At 46.5% G+C, this 16,884-nt stretch overlaps 1 protein-coding gene across 3 annotated transcripts in view; it reads left to right on the top strand.

Annotated features, from left to right (window-relative positions):
- The window catches only part of TBCK (TBC1 domain containing kinase), a 733,906-nt gene that overhangs the window by 714,749 nt on the left and 2,273 nt on the right, over positions 1-16,884 (top strand). The window lies entirely within an intron of this gene.

A 16,884-nucleotide genomic window follows, 5' to 3' on the forward strand; every position in this document is an offset into this window, starting at 1 on the left:
ATGCATAGGGCAGAATTGAGGACTCGTCCCCAGTTTCTTCCTAAGGTGGTATCAGCTTTTCACTTGAACCAACCTATCGTGGTGCCTGCGGCTACTAGGGACTTGGAGGACTCCAAGTTACTGGACGTAGTCAGGGCCTTGAAAATTTATGTTTCCAGGACGGCTGGAGTCAGGAAGACTGACTCGCTATTTATCCTGTATGCACCAAACAAGATGGGTGCTCCTGCTTCAAAGCAGACTATTGCTCGCTGGATTTGTAGCACAATTCAGCTTGCGCATTCGGTGGCTGGCCTGCCGCAGCCTAAATCTGTAAAAGCCCATTCCACGAGGAAAGTGGGCTCTTCTTGGGCGGCTGCCCGAGGGGTCTCGGCTTTACAACTTTGCCGAGCTGCTACTTGGTCAGGGGCAAACACGTTTGCAAAATTCTACAAATTTGATACCCTGGCTGAGGAGGACCTTGAGTTCTCTCATTCGGTGCTGCAGAGTCATCCGCACTCTCCCGCCCGTTTGGGAGCTTTGGTATAATCCCCATGGTCCTTACGGAGTCCCCAGCATCCACTAGGATGTCAGAGAAAATAAGATTTTACTCACCGGTAAATCTATTTCTCGTAGTCCGTAGTGGATGCTGGGCGCCCATCCCAAGTGCGGATTGTCTGCAATACTTGTATATAGTTATTGTTAACTACAAGGGTTATTGTTGAGCCATCCTTTGAGAGGCTCTGTTGTGTTCATACTGTTAACTGGGTATATTATCACGAGTTATACGGTGTGATTGGTGTGGCTGGTATGAGTCTTATCCGGGATTCAAAATCCTTCCTTATTGTGTCAGCTCTTCCGGGCACAGTATCCTTACTGAAGTATGGAGGAGGGTCATAGTGGGAGGAGCCAGTGCACACCAGGTAGTCCTAAATCTTTCTTAGCTGTGCCCTGTCTCCTGCGGAGCCGCTATTCCCCATGGTCCTTACGGAGTCCCCAGCATCCACCACGGACTACGAGAAATAGATTTACCGGTGAGTAAAATCTTATTTTTTTGCCTTATATTCCCTCACAGTCTAAGAAAGCACCACATTATCAAATGCAGTCCTTTCGGTCACAGAGAAAAAAGGAAAGTACGAGGCGCGTCCTTTCTTGCCAGAGGTAAGGGCAGAGGAAAGAAGCTGCACAACACAGCTAGTTCCCAGGAACAGAAGTCCTCCCCGGCCTCTACAAAATCCACCGCATGACGCTGGGGCTCCGCTACGGGAGTCCGCCCCAGTGGGGGCACGTCTTCGACTTTTCAGCCACATCTGGGTTCACTCACAGGTGGATCCCTGGGCAATAGAAATTGTTTCTCAGGGTTACAAGCTGGAATTCGAAGAGGTGCCTCCTCGCCGGTTTTTCAAATCGACCCTGCCGGCTTCTCCCCCAGAAAGGGAGTTAGTGTTAAATGCAATTCACAAATTGTATCTTCAACAGGTGGTGGTCAAGGTTCCCCTACTTCAACAAGGGAGGGGATATTACTCAACCCTGTTTGTAGTCCTGAAACCGGATGGTTCGGTCAGACCCATTTTAAATTTAAAATCCCTGAACCTATACTTGAAAAGGTTCAAGTTCAAGATGGAATCGCTCAGAGCGGTCATCGCCAGCCTGGAAGGGGGGGATTTTATGATATCCCTGGACATGAAGGATGCATACCTTCATGTTCCCATATATCCACCTCATCAGGCGTACCTGAGATTTGCGGTACAGGATTGTCATTACCAATTTCAGACACGGCCCCGAGGATTTTCACCACGGTAATGGCGGAAATGATGGTGCTGCTGCGCAAGCAGGGTGTCACAATTATCCCGTACTTGGACGATCTCCTCATAAAGGCGAGATCAAGAGAGCAGTTGCTGAGCAGCGTGTCACTTTCACTGAAAGTGTTACAGCAACACGGCTGGATTCTCAATATCTCGAAGTCGCTGCTGGTTCCTACAACTCGTCTGACCTTCTTGGGCATGATTCTGGATACGGACCAGAAAAGGGTTTATCTTCCGATAGAAAAGGCTCATGAACTCATGACACTGGTCAGAGACCTCCTAAAACCAAAACAGGTGTCGGTGCATCATTGCACGCGAGTCCTGGGAAAGATGGTGGCGTCATACGAGGCCATTCCCTTCGGCAGGTTCCATGCGAGGACCTTCCAATGGGACCTACTGGACAAGTGGTCCGGGTCACATCTACAAATTCATCAGTTGATCGCCCTGTCCCCCAGGGCCAGGGTATCTCTCCTGTGGTGGCTACAGAGTGCTCATCTTCTAGAGGGCCGCAGGTTCGGCATTCAGGACTGGGTTCTGGTGACCACGGACGCGAGCCTCCGAGGTTGGGGAGCAGTCACACAGGGAAGAAACTTCCAAGGGCTTTGGACAAGTCAAGAGGCTTGTCTTCACATCAACGTCCTGGAGCTGAGGGCCATATGCAACGCCCTTCGTCAAGCGGAGTCCTTACTTCGCGACCTACCAGTTCTGATTCAGTCAGACAACATCACCGCGGTGGCTCATGTAAACCGCCAAGGCGGCACAATGAGCAGAGTGGCGATGGCGGAAGCCGCCAGGATTCTGCGCTGGGCGGAAAATCATGTAAGCGCACTGTCAGCAGTGTTCATTCTGGGAGTGGACAACTGGGAAGCAGACTTCCTCAGCAGGCATGACCTGCATCCAGGAGAGTGGGGACTTCATCAGGAAGTCTTTGCACAGATTGCAAGTCAGTGGGGACTGCCCCAGATAGATATGATGGCGTCCCGCCTCAACAAAAAGCTACAGAGGTATTGCGCCAGGTCAAGAGACCCTCAGGCGGTGGCTGTGGACGCCCTAGTGACACCGTGGGTGTTCCAGTCGGTCTATGTATTTCCTCCTCTTCCTCTCATCCCAAAGGTGTTGAGAATAATAAGAAAAAGAGGAGTACAAACAATTCTCATTGTTCCAGAATGGCCGCGAAGGGCCTGGTATCCGGATCTGCAGGAGATGCTCACAGAAGATCCGTGGCCTCTTACTCTAAGGCAGGACCTGTTGCAAAAGGGGCCCTGTTTGTTCCAAGACTTACCGCGGCTGCGTTTGACGGCATGGCGGTTGAACGCCGGATCCTAGCAGAAAAGGTCATTCCGGATGAGGTCATTCCTACTCTGATAATGGCTAGGAAGGACGTGACAGCTAAACATTATCACCGTATATGGCGTAAGTATGTTTCTTGGTGTGAGGCCAGGAATGGTCCTACGGAAGAATTCCATCTGGGTCGTTTCCTTCACTTCCTACAAACTGGAGTGAATTTGGGCCTAAAATTAGGCTCCATTAAGGTTCAGATTTCGGCCTTATCCATTTTCTTTCAGAAATAATTAGCTTCTTTTCCAGAAGTACAGACTTTTGTGAAGGGAGTGCTTCATATTCAGCCTCCTTTTGTACCTCCAGTTGCGCCTTGGGACCTGAATGTGGTGTTGAGTTTCCTTAAGTCGCACTGGTTTGAACCACTTAAAACGGTGGAGTTAAAATATCTCACTTGGAAGGTGGTCATGTTGTTAGCCTTGGCTTCGGCTAGGCGAGTGTCGGAATTGGCGGCTTTGTCTCATAAAAGCCCCTATCTGGTTTTCCATATGGATAGAGCGGAATTGCGGACCCGCCCTCAATTTTTGCCTAAGGTGGTGTCATCTTTTCATATGAACCAACCTATTGTGGTGCCTGTGGCTACGCGAGACTTGGAGGATTCCGAGTCCCTTGATGTGGTCAGGGCTTTGAAAATTTACGTGGCCAGAACGGCTAGAGTCAGAAAAACAGAAGCACTGTTTGTCCTGTATGCAGCCAACAAGGTTGGCGCTCCTGCTTCAAAGCAGACTATTGCACGCTGGATCTGTAACACGATTCAGCAGGCTCATTCTACGGCTGGATTGCCGTTACCAAAATTGGTCAAGGCCCATTCCACTAGGGTCTCGGCACTACAGATGTGCCGAGCTGCTACTTGGTCGGGTTCAAACACCTTTGCAAAATTCTGTAAGTTTGATACCCTGGCTGAGGAGGACCTTCTGTTTGCTCAATCGGTGCTGCAGAGTCATCCGCACTCTCCCGCCCGTTTAAGAGCTTTGGTATAATCCCCATGGTCCTTACGGAGTCCCCAGCATCCTCTAGGACGTAAGAGAAAATAAGATTTTAAACCTACCGGTAAATCTTTTTCTCGTAGTCCGTAGAGGATGCTGGGCGCCCGTCCCAAGTGCGGACTACTTCTGCAAGACTTGTATATAGTTTTGCTTACTAAAGGGTTATGTTATAGTTTCATCGGTCTCGGACTGATGCTATGTTGTTTTTTATACTGTTAACTGGTTAGTATATCACAAGTTATACGGTGTGAATGGTGTGGGCTGGTATGAATCTTGCCCTTGGATTAACAAAAATCCTTTCCTCGTACTGTCCGTCTCCTCTGGGCACAGTTTCTCTAACTGAGGTCTGGAGGAGGGGCATAGAGGAAGGAGCCAGTGCACACCCATACCTAAAGTTCTTTCTTAAAGTGCCCATGTCTCCTGCGGAGCCCGTCTATCCCCATGGTCCTTACGGAGTCCCCAGCATCCTCTACGGACTACGAGAAAAAGATTTACCGGTAGGTTTAAATCTTATTTTTGTTTTGTTTGTTTTTTAAATTAGGTTTGTTGAGGACCTTCCCATGTGACCTATTTTATCCAATACACAATGGTCTCCTTTTCTTCCACTTATTTTTCAGCTCCGGGCACCTTTCTTAAACATATTCAGTATGATTTGCCGTGGCTGGGATGCCGGCTGCCAATATACCGACAGCGGCATTCCAGCTGCCAGTATGATGGTAGCAGGGTGAGCGCAGAGAGTCCCCTAGCGGGCTTGGTGGCTCGCTGCGCTCGCCACAGGATCTTTTCCCACTCCATGGGTGTCGTGGACACCCACCAGAGGGAATAGTCCTGTAGCGCTAGTATTCCATCTGGCAGCATTCCAGCGCCGGTATCCTGACCGCCGGCAAATTAAATAGATCCCTCTCAAACATCTCTTCATTTACTTCTATAGCTGGAAAATTAGTAAGAAGAACAGACACAAGCTATTGTTCACTGTGGTTAAATTGGAATAAATTAGATGACACCAGTCTCTGGGATGATGAAAATCTGAACTGCTGTTAGTTATGGGGAAGATAAACTGATTTATATCTGGTTAATCATAATGCAAAGTGTAATAATTAACAAGATGCCCATCCTGAGAACTTTTCGCACACCTTCCTCTGCACTAAGATACAGTACCCTCTTTTACTTTACACAAATTTAGTTGTTTTAAAATATAATTATATTATATTTTTCTTTAAGGAGGCAATGGTTGCAATGTCAACACAGAATCATTTACAACCATAAGTAAATACAACCATATGTTGACATGAATTGTGGAATAAGACAGATAACTAGGCAGAAAGTGCAAATGCATTACACATATGTGCATATGTCAAGAACATTTAAATTGTAGTGTAGCGCTCAGTCCTAGCTACTAGTTTTGTTTGTCTAAGTGAAAATAGTGTTGTCTGTGAATACCCTTAGGTTAATTATAGCCAATTTATTCAATAAAGTGATAGCTCTTGTATGGTATATGGTTTCACAAATAAATCATGATATGTTTCCCAAACAAACTGTCCACATATAGCTCGTTAATGTTACAAATGACGAGTTTTATTGCGGTTAGGGATATAGAAAGGTGATTAAGGAGTTGTTAATAAACTCTTTGGGCCATATTCAATTAGCAGTGATAACGGACTTTTCACGTGAAAAGTCCGGTTTTCGGGTGAAAAACCGGACTTTTCACGTGAAATGCAATTACAGCCTATTCAATTATCCTGGAAAATGTATCGGTGATCATGTTTTCACTAATTTCACTTCACCTTCTCTGAAGCAGGTGAAAAGTTGTGAAAAGTCACTATTTTAAGGTAAATTTTTTTGGATATGGTACAGAACTCCTGGGACACCCCCCTTTATGACTAATTAGGCACGTTGAAGTTTTTAATTATTTTTAATTGGCCAATAATGACATGTCATTTTCGGGGTGAAAAAGTAAAAAGTGATGGAAATTGGGGTTCAAGGTATGGGACAGGTATATTGGGGTGCTTTATGAGTGGGACAGGTGTTTTTTAGGCTTGCAGATGGGAGTAATCGGTCTGTTTCCACTTTTTTTTTAAAGTACCCTAAAATGACCCAAATATATACTTATACCCATTTTCATGTACCCCAAATTTAATGAGAGCATTTATTTTGCTCAAAAAAACTTGCTTTCTATCATTTTTTTGCATTTAAAAAAAAATGCATATAACCACCATTTCACACAATTTAAGTCCCCAAAAACTCTCTAATATGATCTCTAACACACTTCTCTTCTGTTTTCCTATGTTAGTTTAGCATTTTTTGGGGTACAGGCTGATTTCCCCATTTTCACCTGCACTTTTCACTGCAAGAATTTTCACGTGAAACCCGGTCGGAATTGAATAGGTCGAAAAATGGAGCGTTTTCGCGGCAATTTTCGGGCGATTACCGCGAAAAAAATTTCGGGCGAAAAATTGCCGCGAATTTGCGGAAAATTGAAAAACGGAGCGTTTTCGCGGCAATTTTCGGCCGATTGCCGCGAACAAAAATTTTGGGCGCAAAATTGCCGCGAATTTGCGGATAATTGAATATCCCCCATTGTCTGTAAGTTCACTAAGTATGTGCTGCAGCATGCGGCGTCCCACACAGCTGCTGATAGTCTTTTTGTTCGTGGTAAAAGTTCAAATTCCGTGTTAAATCCGAGGTGTAATATAAACATAAACACAGTCTTTTGATGTCTTCACGGTAGGAGTGTTTGGGGTTAAGCAGGGATAAAGTAGGTTGCTCCGGACTGGTCTTTCTCTCTAGTCTCAGCTTCTCATGGTGTGTCCTGGTGCAGACACGCCTGGAAGCTAGAGGGTTCGAGAGGCTGACCTGCCTAGGGTGAGAGGGACACTCGGTCAGCGCTCTACGGAGCAGCTTCACGAGTGACACCTGCCGCATACGGAGACTCACCTTCTGTTTTCTCCTGTTTCCCCGCCGCACACCGTCACCGGCTTCTTCTCTTGGTCTTCCGTCTGTTGCTAGGCAGCGTAGTTGGTTTCCGGGTTTCCCCCGATCACGTGACCGGGTCTCTGCTTCGTAGTCAGCGCTTATTGCGGTCTTGTGTATTTCGGTTTTAGGTTGTAGTATTATAGCTCCAACGCGTTTCAGCCTCTAGGGCAGGGGTGGGCAATTATTTCAGCTGGGGGGCCGCTTAACACTTCCAGCGAATATTCGAGGGCCGCACACAAAATATCGGCAATGGGGGGCGTGGCTTCGTACAGGGGGCATGGTCATTTACGCCCCCTGTACAGACTACTGTAGCGCTCTGAAATGTGCCCCCCGCTGCCGCTGGTCGCTGTGAAGGGAAACTAGAGTTTCCCTTCGTGGAGAGGTCCTTTACTGTGCGGTGTGCGATGACATCATCGCCCACCGCACATTAAAGGACCTCTCCACGAAGGGCTTCACAGCGGCCAGCGGCAGCGGGGGGCACATTTCAGAGCGCTACAGTAGTCTGTACAGGGGGCGTAAATGACCATGCCCCCTGTACGAAGCAACGCCCCCCATTGCCGCCTGGGGCACGCAAAGCCCCAGAACCGGCCATGCACCCTGTGTAATGCTGCACCCTGTGTAATGCTGCAACCTCTACCCCCCCCTCCCCCCTCTCCCTTGGACCCATATAGCAGTTTATCCTCCCCTCTCTCCTGAACCTATATGGCAGCCCCTACCCCCTTTTCCCCACCCTCCCCTAAACCTATATAGCAGTCCCTACCTACCCCCCCCCCCTCCTCCCTAAACCCATATAACCGTTTGTAACTCCCCTCCCCTGAACCTATATGGCAGCTTTAGCTTTATCCAGGGGCTGGCTGAACAGGGGGTTTACCTGTTTGTCAGTGGCAGACGATCCCCGCTGTCTGATGATCCGCGCTGCTGCTGCCGCCGCTTCTCCTCACTGGCCGCTGCTTCTTCTTCCCACTGGCCGACGTTTCTTTTCCCCACTGGCCTCCGCTTGTGCTCCCCACTGGCCGCCGCTTGTGCTCCCCACTGGCCGCCGCTTGTGCTCCCCACTGCAGTGCCCGCCCAGCGCCGCCCCGCGCATGATAGAGGAAATCCCGGTCAGCTGACCCTGTGACGTGACCGGGATTTCCTCAGCGGCGCCGCGTCTGAGAGCAGTGCAATGACAAGCGGCTCAGCCTGTCAGGCCGCTTGTCATTCCACTCTGGTGGGGCACAGCGGGCCAGGCAGGATCGGTCCGCGGGCCGCATGTTGCCCACCCCTAATCTAGTGTGTACGCACTATATATCGTGTACGATGTGCACTTCTGCGGGAAATACATGGCATTGCCCGTTGGACCAACATGCAGGTCTGACAGGTGACATAGTTAACGACAGCCATGCTGCCAAAGTCGCTCCCGACATTGGCAAGTGTATATGCACTTGCCAATGCCAGGTCCCGTCGCTAGTGAGGGGCTTATGGGGGCAGTATTTGTGTATGCCGCTATGGGGGGCGGTGTGTGTGTGTATATGAAATTGTATGCAGTTGACGGAGTGGGGCCCCATACTGTTATCTTGCTTAGGGCCCCATGATGTCTAAATCCGACTTCGCTACGCATTGCCTTACAGATGGAAGATACTGAAGGCACACAGCGCACAGATGCCAGATGCAGGGAGCGTATTACAGTCTATTTAGGTTGATGGGAAACAAATGCGAAATTAGCGAATATCTCAAGCCAAATCACATCACAGAATAACCCAGTTTAGCAGCACGTGAACTTTATTCTGAAAACAATATAAACACAGTTCTCTAGAAGCTACAAAATAAGCAGCTATAGGAGAACAGTTACCCAGCACACAGCACAGGAGGCGTGCTACACTGACTTGCAGCTAGGCCAACTGGGGACACTAGCCCCCCCCTTCCCTGTGTGCGCAGTGACTTGCAGCCTATGTGCTAGAAAGGATGAAACGCAACGTATTTGGGACGTTTTACCATCACACGCACAGGGCAGCCGCAGCAGCCAATCAGCTGCCAGACCGCCGCATCACGTGACATCGCCGGTGCGTTCCCCACGCTGTGTCTGCCCGCGGCTTCCGTACGTACAGGAGGGGAACGGGCGTGCGCCGCTTGTGCTCCCCACTGCAGTGCCCGCCCAGCGCCGCCCCCCATGCCGCCCAGCGCATGATAGAGGAAATCCCGGTCAGCAGACCCTGTGACGTGACCGGGATTTCCTCAGCGGCGCCGCGTCTGAGAGCAGTGCAATGACAAGCGGCTCAGCCTGTCGGGCCGCTTGTCATTCCACTCTGGTGGGGCACAGCGGGCCAGGCAGGATCGGTCCACGGGCCGCATCCGGCCCGCGGGCCGCATGTTGCCCACCCCTACTCTAGGGCCATCCTCTGGGAGTAGTGGTACTCGTGAAGCTGCTCCGTAGAGCGCTGACCATGAGAAGCTGAGACTAGAGAGAGAGACCAGTCCGGAGCAACCTACTTTATCCCTGCTTAACCCTAAACACTCCTACCGTGAAGACATCAAAAGACTGTGTTTATGTTTATATTACACCTCGGATTTAACACGGAATTTGAACTTTTACCACGAACAAAAAGACTATCAGCAGCTGTGTGGGACGCCGCATGCTGCAGCACATACTTAGTGAACTTACAGACAAAGAGTTTATTAACAACTCCTTAATCACCTTTCTATATCCCTAACCGCAATAAAACTCGTCATTTGTAACATTAACGAGCTATATGTGGACAGTTTGTTTGGGAAACGTATCATGATTTATTTGTGAAACCATATACCATACAAGAGCTATCACTTTATTGAATAAATTGGCTATAATTAACCTAAGGGTATTCACAGACAACACTATTTTCACTTAGACAAACAAAACTAGTAGCTAGGACTGAGCGCTACACTACTATTTAAATATTTCTGCAATCTGTAGTCTGGTCGCCTACAAGTGCTAGCAGCTCGTCCACACATTAGGATCTCAGTGCGCAGATAACCCAACAACAATATGTCAAGAACAGTCTGGAAGGAGGAAGTCGTCCTGAGGTACTGAACCCAAAGCCTGTGGTCCCAGACTGAATAAAATTGGCATCCATGCTCTAAGTAGTTGCTGCCAAATGACCCATAAGGCACATCCTGCTTAGCTTACATTACAACCATCAAATGTGCAAAATGTCGTACACTGGGCTTAATTCAGACCTAGTCGCTGTGCTGCAAATTTGCATAGGTCTGCGATCAGATATTCGCCGCCCATAGAGAGTGAAAACCTGCCCCGTGCAAGTGTGCAAATGGATTCCGCCAGACAGCGGACAGCTTCAAATCCGTTCTCAACTCACTCACCATCTAATGATTTTTCCAGTCTGTGCATAGCCCAAGACTTACTCCTACAGTGCGATACAAACAGGCTGATCAGGGCCGGAGCTGACATCACCCACACGCCCTGAAAACGCTTGGGAATGCTTGCGTGTTTCCTGACGCTCCCTGAAAATGTCCAGTTTCCACCCACAAACGTCCTCTTACTGGCAATCACCTTGCAATCAAAATTTTCGCACCATCCTGTCGCTGTTTGGCGACATGCCTGCGCATTGCGGTGCATACCCATGTGCAGTCATTCGATAATCGTCCTCTGTGCGAATTCAAACAACCGCTATCAGGTCTGAATTGGGCCCACTTTTGGATAGCCATCCAATTAGCCCCATAAGTCGTCAGTTAACAGGGATTTTTTTTTCTCCTGCCTAAGGCGAGAGAATTAAAAAAACAGATAAATGACCCGTTGTCTCAATCGCAGTCATGAAAACGTGTCTGGGTACTTATCACAGATCCTATGTGTTTTCAGGCAAAAATGGGTAATTTTTGTCAAGAAAAAAAAATAGCTCTAATTGGATAGCCCAATAATGACCATCGGGCAAAAATCACAATAACAGCCTGTTTTTTTGTGAGAATCTGCTAATATGAAATTTTTATGATGTAATAAGTCTATTTAAATAAAAATGTTTTGTAAAATTAATGATCGATAGATTGATTTTAGTAGTAAAATGCAAGCCACTTGGGATTTATCACATCGTTGGCTGATCATGTGACTGGCAAACATCATAATCAGCCTTTGGATTGTCAGTGGTATACAGCTTTCAGTAATCAGCTGTATTTGCTGATTTGACTTTGCACAGTGTAAGATATTCTTGTTTAAATCTATATGTAAGATAGCTAGATAGAGAATGTTACTGAAATGCTGTCAGGTTGTAATATTTTATCTCAGAAAGCTGATCACGTGATTGGCTAACATCATAAACAGTATTTGTGACATCACTGCTTGGTATAGAACTTTCAATTATCAGATGTATGTGCTGATTTGACTTGCTTTAACCTAGTAGATAGATAGCTAAATAGATCAATATCAGTGGTGTAATGCAGCAAAATGTTATTAATCTGCTCAGTAGGATGATCATGTTAATGGGTAGTAACATAAACAGCCTTTTTGATGTCACTTACTTTTTATAATAAAAAAAAAAGTGACTGCTTGGTACTGAACTGTACCAAGCAGTGGCTTGGTACAAAGTAGATATTAGTAAGCTGTATCTGCTTAAAAGACATTTTATAACGTAACATAAGCATATTTTAATAAACACTAATGATAGATAGATAGATAGATAGATAGATAGATAGATAGATAGATAGATAGATAGAAGTGTAATGCAAGATGTGATTTATCAGTAGGATGATCATATAAATGGCTAATATAAAAAAATAGCCTTTGTGATGTCATTTAGCTTTTATTAAACTAAAAAAACAAAATTGCAAGTGATTGAGAGTCATGGACTGCTTGGGGAAGGCATCGTGGAGTGGCAGCAAAAATGCAGTTGTCTCATGACCGTTTTGGAGGCATGTTTGAGGCTGCCACTGTGATCCCATACACAGCTGTGGCGTCTTACTTCCGGCGGCCAGGCTGCACAACCATAACTTCGATAATCGACTGATCTCCGATAAATAAGTGCTAGATAAATAAGTGTAATCTGATTGGTTGCTATGGGCAACAGCATCACTTCTAAAAACCTGCACTTTAGTAAATATACCCCTTAGCGGTCTATTTACTACTGTAAGCCTTGGATGGAGATAAAGTCACTGGAGATAAAGTACCAGCCAATCGGCTCCTAACTGTCATTTTTCAAACACAGCCTGTGGCATGGCAGTTAGGAGCTGATTGGCTGGTACTTTATCTCCAGCGTCTTTTTTCTGTTTCTTATAATGAGTTGGGATTTATATGCCGGCAGTCGTGATTCTGGTGGTCAGAATACTGATCGCCGCATCCTGATGTTGAGAATCCTAACAGGGGAAAGGTAAGTATACAAGCCTTCCCCAATGGCCCCATAACCCTCACTTCCAGCAGTCTAAACCTAATCCCTCCTCCCCTGCTGCCTAACCCTTCCCGGTGGTGCCCTAACCTAACCCCCCTCCCCACAGCCTAAACCGAACCTTCCCCCACCTGCAGCCTAACCCTAACTCTCCCTCGTGGTGCCTTGACCTAACCCTCCCCCCGCAGCCTAACCTACCCCTGGGGTTCCTAAACCTAACCCCCCTCCATGCAGCTTAACCTTAATCCCCTTCCGTGCAGCCTACTCTTCCCCCCCCCCGCCCGCGGCTTACCTCTCAGACGGGTCGGCACATACTCATTCGGGATTCCGGATCCAGACTTGTGACCCTAGTCGGAATGCTGGCATCGGAATTAGATAGATAGATAGATAGATAGATAGATAGATAGATAGATAGATAGATAGAAATGCAGTCCAGTTGGGATTTATAACCTCAGTAGACTGATTATGTAACTGGCTAACGTCATAATCAGCCTTTGTGATGTCACTGCTCTGTGTTTGCTGGTTTAACTTAAGGGGCATACACACTGGGCGTTTTTGCCCAGCATGTATGCACGGCGATCATTGCTCGGCTGAAAATCGTTACAGGGAATACACACTGAGCTATTTTCCCCCCTGCCCAGCGATGTCAGCGGGGGTGAGCGGCTTTCCATAGCAGGACGCTATGGAAAGCAATCCACCCTGCCGTTCATCTACTGGTAATACCAGCAGATGAACAGCGGCCGCCGGTGATGAAATGGGGGTGCACATCAGCGCTCATCGCCGGGGCAGACACACTGAGCTATTTCCCCCCCTACCCAGCGATGTCAGCAGGGGTGAACGGCTGTCCATAGCAGGACACTATGGAAAGCCGTCCACCCTGCCATTCATCTGCTGGAGATGCCAGCAGATGAACGGCAGCTGCCGGCGATGAAGCGGGGGCACGCATCAGCACTCATTGCTCATCACTGGGCATACACACTGGGCGGTTTTAAGCTGAAATCAGCTCAAAACACCAAAAGTAAGCTGCTTTCAGCTCAAAATCGCCCAGTGAGTATGTTTAGTGATAAAGTAAACTATATCACTCATTTTCCTCTTTCCTGAGTGACATAGTTTACTATATTGCCCAGTGTGTATGTAGCCGCCAATGAGTGGCCCTCGGTCTTGGCCGTGCATGCAGCTCAATTTGAACTCATCATCCAAAGCTGCATGCTCCGGCCAGCCACAGCATGACGTCACTGTGCCATATCGTTAATGATATCGCACAGTGTGTATGGCCACCGTCAGGCGGCCCGACGCGAGAAGGGAAACACTAGGCGATGTCGCTCACCGAGCACATCGTCTAGTGTGTACCCTCCTTAAGTTAAGTTTGCTTTAACCTAAATAAATAGATAATATTAATGAAAAGCTGACAAGTCTTCATGTGACTGTTCAGTATTATAAACTGCCTTTATGATGTCACTGCTAGTAATATAACTGTTGGTTATCAGCTATATTTTCTTTTTTTTACTTATCACCGTGTAAGTAATGCTTGTTTAAACCTATATGTAAGATAGATATATTAGTAGTAAAATGCAGGCCAGTTAGGATTTATCACCTCAGTAGGCTGATCATGCGACTTGCTAGCATCATAATCAGCCTCTGTAATGTCACTGGTATACAACTTTCAGTATAGATAAGCTTGTTTTAACCTATATGTAAGATGACGAGAAAGAGAATATTACTGAAATTCTGGCAGAAAACTTATCACATGATTTGTTAACATCATAAACAGTGTTTAAGATGTCACTGCTTGATATAGAACTGTCAGTGATCAGTTATTTTTGCTGATTTGACTTCTCAGTGTAAGGTAAGCTGGCGATAGATAGATAGATAGATAGATAGATAGATAGATAGATAGATAGATAGATAGATAGATAGATTGATTTGTATCTTTAATTTAATAGCCTACTGATTCACAGTAAAATTAGTGTCTAGAACAATCTGTGTGATGTTTTTGATTGTAATACATACAAATCTACTGATATTAATTTAACATTAAGCAAACAACATATATTTTACTAGATGAGGTAAAGAAAGTAACTCAGTATGTTTGTGGAATGTACCGGTGGATATCCGATGTCCACTTCATGAATGCTGATGTACATACTGCTTACAAATACCAATGGAAAGTGCAAAAAAAGAAGTAAAACTAATGTGAATGTTTTGCCCAGTAAAAAAATGACACAAGATCCAGGTCAACAAAAGCGAACATGGCTTATACAGCTGTCATGGTCCTCATGCTGTGCTCTTTGTAAAGTCTCATGTTAAGCCCACATGAGTATGTGTCATAGTCTTGGTTTTTCTGCTTTATAGAGGAAAAAACCTACATGCACATAATTACCAGTGATGTAACAGACATTAAGAGATGTCAGAGGTTCTGGTGATGGCATTCAGGTCCACAAGAAGATAAACCAAACTTTGGTAACATTTTGTCAGTATAATTATAAAGGTATCCAGTCAGTATCCCATTAGTCGAAATTCCGATGCCAGCATTCCGACTAGGGTCACAAGCCTGGATCCGGAATCCCGAATGAGTGTGTGCCGACCCGTCTGAGAGGTAAGCCACGGGGGGAGGTGTAGGCTGCGTGGAAGGGGAATTAAGGTTAAGCTGCATGGAGGGGAGTTAGGTTTAGGAACCCCAGGGGTAGGTTAGTCTGCGGGGGGAGGGTTAGGTCAAGGCACCATGAGGGAGAGTTAGGGTTAGGCTGCAGGTGGGGTAGGGTTTGGTTTAGGCTGTGGGGTGGGGGGTTAGGTTAGGGCACCACCGGGAAGGGTTAGGGTTAGGCAGCAGGGGAGGGGGGATTAGGTTTAGACTGCTGGAAGTGAGGCTTATGGGGCCATTGGGGAAGGCTTGTATACTTACCTTTCACCTGTTAGGATTCTCAACATCAGGATGCGGCGATCAGTATTCTGACCACCAGAATCACGACTGCCGGCATATCAATCCCAACTCATTATAAGAAACAGAAAAAAGACGCTGGAGATAAAGTACCAGCCAATCAGCTCCTAACTGCTATGCCACAGGCTGTGTTTGAAAAATGACAGTTAGGAGCCGATTGGCTGGTACTTTATCTCCAGTGACTTTATCTCCATCCAAGGCTTACAGTAGTAAATAGACCGCTAAGGGGTATATTTACTAAAGTGCATGTTTTTAGAAGTGATGCTGTTGCCCATAGCAACCAATCAGATTATACTTATTTATCTAGCACTTATTTATCGGAGATCAGTCGATTATCGAAGTTATGGTTGTGCAGCATGGCGCTGGAAGTAAGACGCCGCAGCTGTGTATGGGATCACAGTGGCAGCCTCAAACATGCCTCCAAAACGGTCATGAGACACCTGCATTTTTGCTGCCACTCCACGATGCCTTCCCCAAGCAGTCCATGACTCTCAATCACTTTGCGATTTTGTTTTTTTTAGTTTAATAAAAGCTAAATGACATCACAAAGGCTATTTTTTATATTAGCCATTTATATGGTCATCCTACTGATAAATCACATCTTGCATTACACATCTATCTAGCTATCTATCAGTTAGATTAAACCAAGCTTACCTTACACTTTGGGAATCTGTAAATCCAGCAGATTGCTAAAAGTTCTATACCAAGCAGTGACATATTTTTATATTTAGGTTAAAACAATCTTACTTTACACAGTGCAAAGGTAAACCAGCCACTACAGCTGAACTGAAATTTCTATACTAAGCAGTGACATCACAAAAGCAGACTATGATGTTAGCAAGTCACATGATCAGTCTACTTAGGTGATAAGTCTAAAACTAGGCACACATCTGTATGATTTTACTCACGATCCGACTGACTTACCAACTTTTAGAGCAAAGAAATTATCTCCGTAATCCGTAATATCAGATTTCGATTGTACACTCTAGCTAATTATCATTCCTATCCGAACAATTATCTGTCCTAAAGTTTGTTACAAAGGTTCGTTACAAAGGTAACCTTTTTAAATGATCTATTAGAAACATATGTTGGGGAGATGATCGGAGAGTCATACACAATGTTTTGTTTTTGACAAATGTTGTGTAGTAGTTCAGATCCAATCATCTGATCCGGCTGCTTCTGGAACAATAATTGGCCCGGGTGCTGTGTACAAACTCTGAAATTATTGGACTGAGCAACCGAAAAATGGCTGATCAGCCCGATTGTTGCTTAGGGTATACCTGATTGGTAGCTGAGGCAATGTAAGCAGGCAATGTTATAGGGGGGGTGGTCTTCAGTTTGCCGGCGGCCGGGCTCTTGACGACCAGCATACCGGCACTGGAATCCCGACCGCCGGCATACCGACAGCTTTTCTCCCTCTTGGGGGACCACGACCCCCCTGAAGGGAGAATAGATAGAGTGGCGCGCCACTGTGCCCGCAGCGTGGCGAGCGCAGCAAGCCTGCAAGGGGCTCATTTGCGCTCGCC

This window comes from Pseudophryne corroboree, chromosome 1 (genome assembly GCF_028390025.1).
Source record: "Pseudophryne corroboree isolate aPseCor3 chromosome 1, aPseCor3.hap2, whole genome shotgun sequence".
NCBI lineage: Eukaryota > Metazoa > Chordata > Amphibia > Anura > Myobatrachidae > Pseudophryne > Pseudophryne corroboree.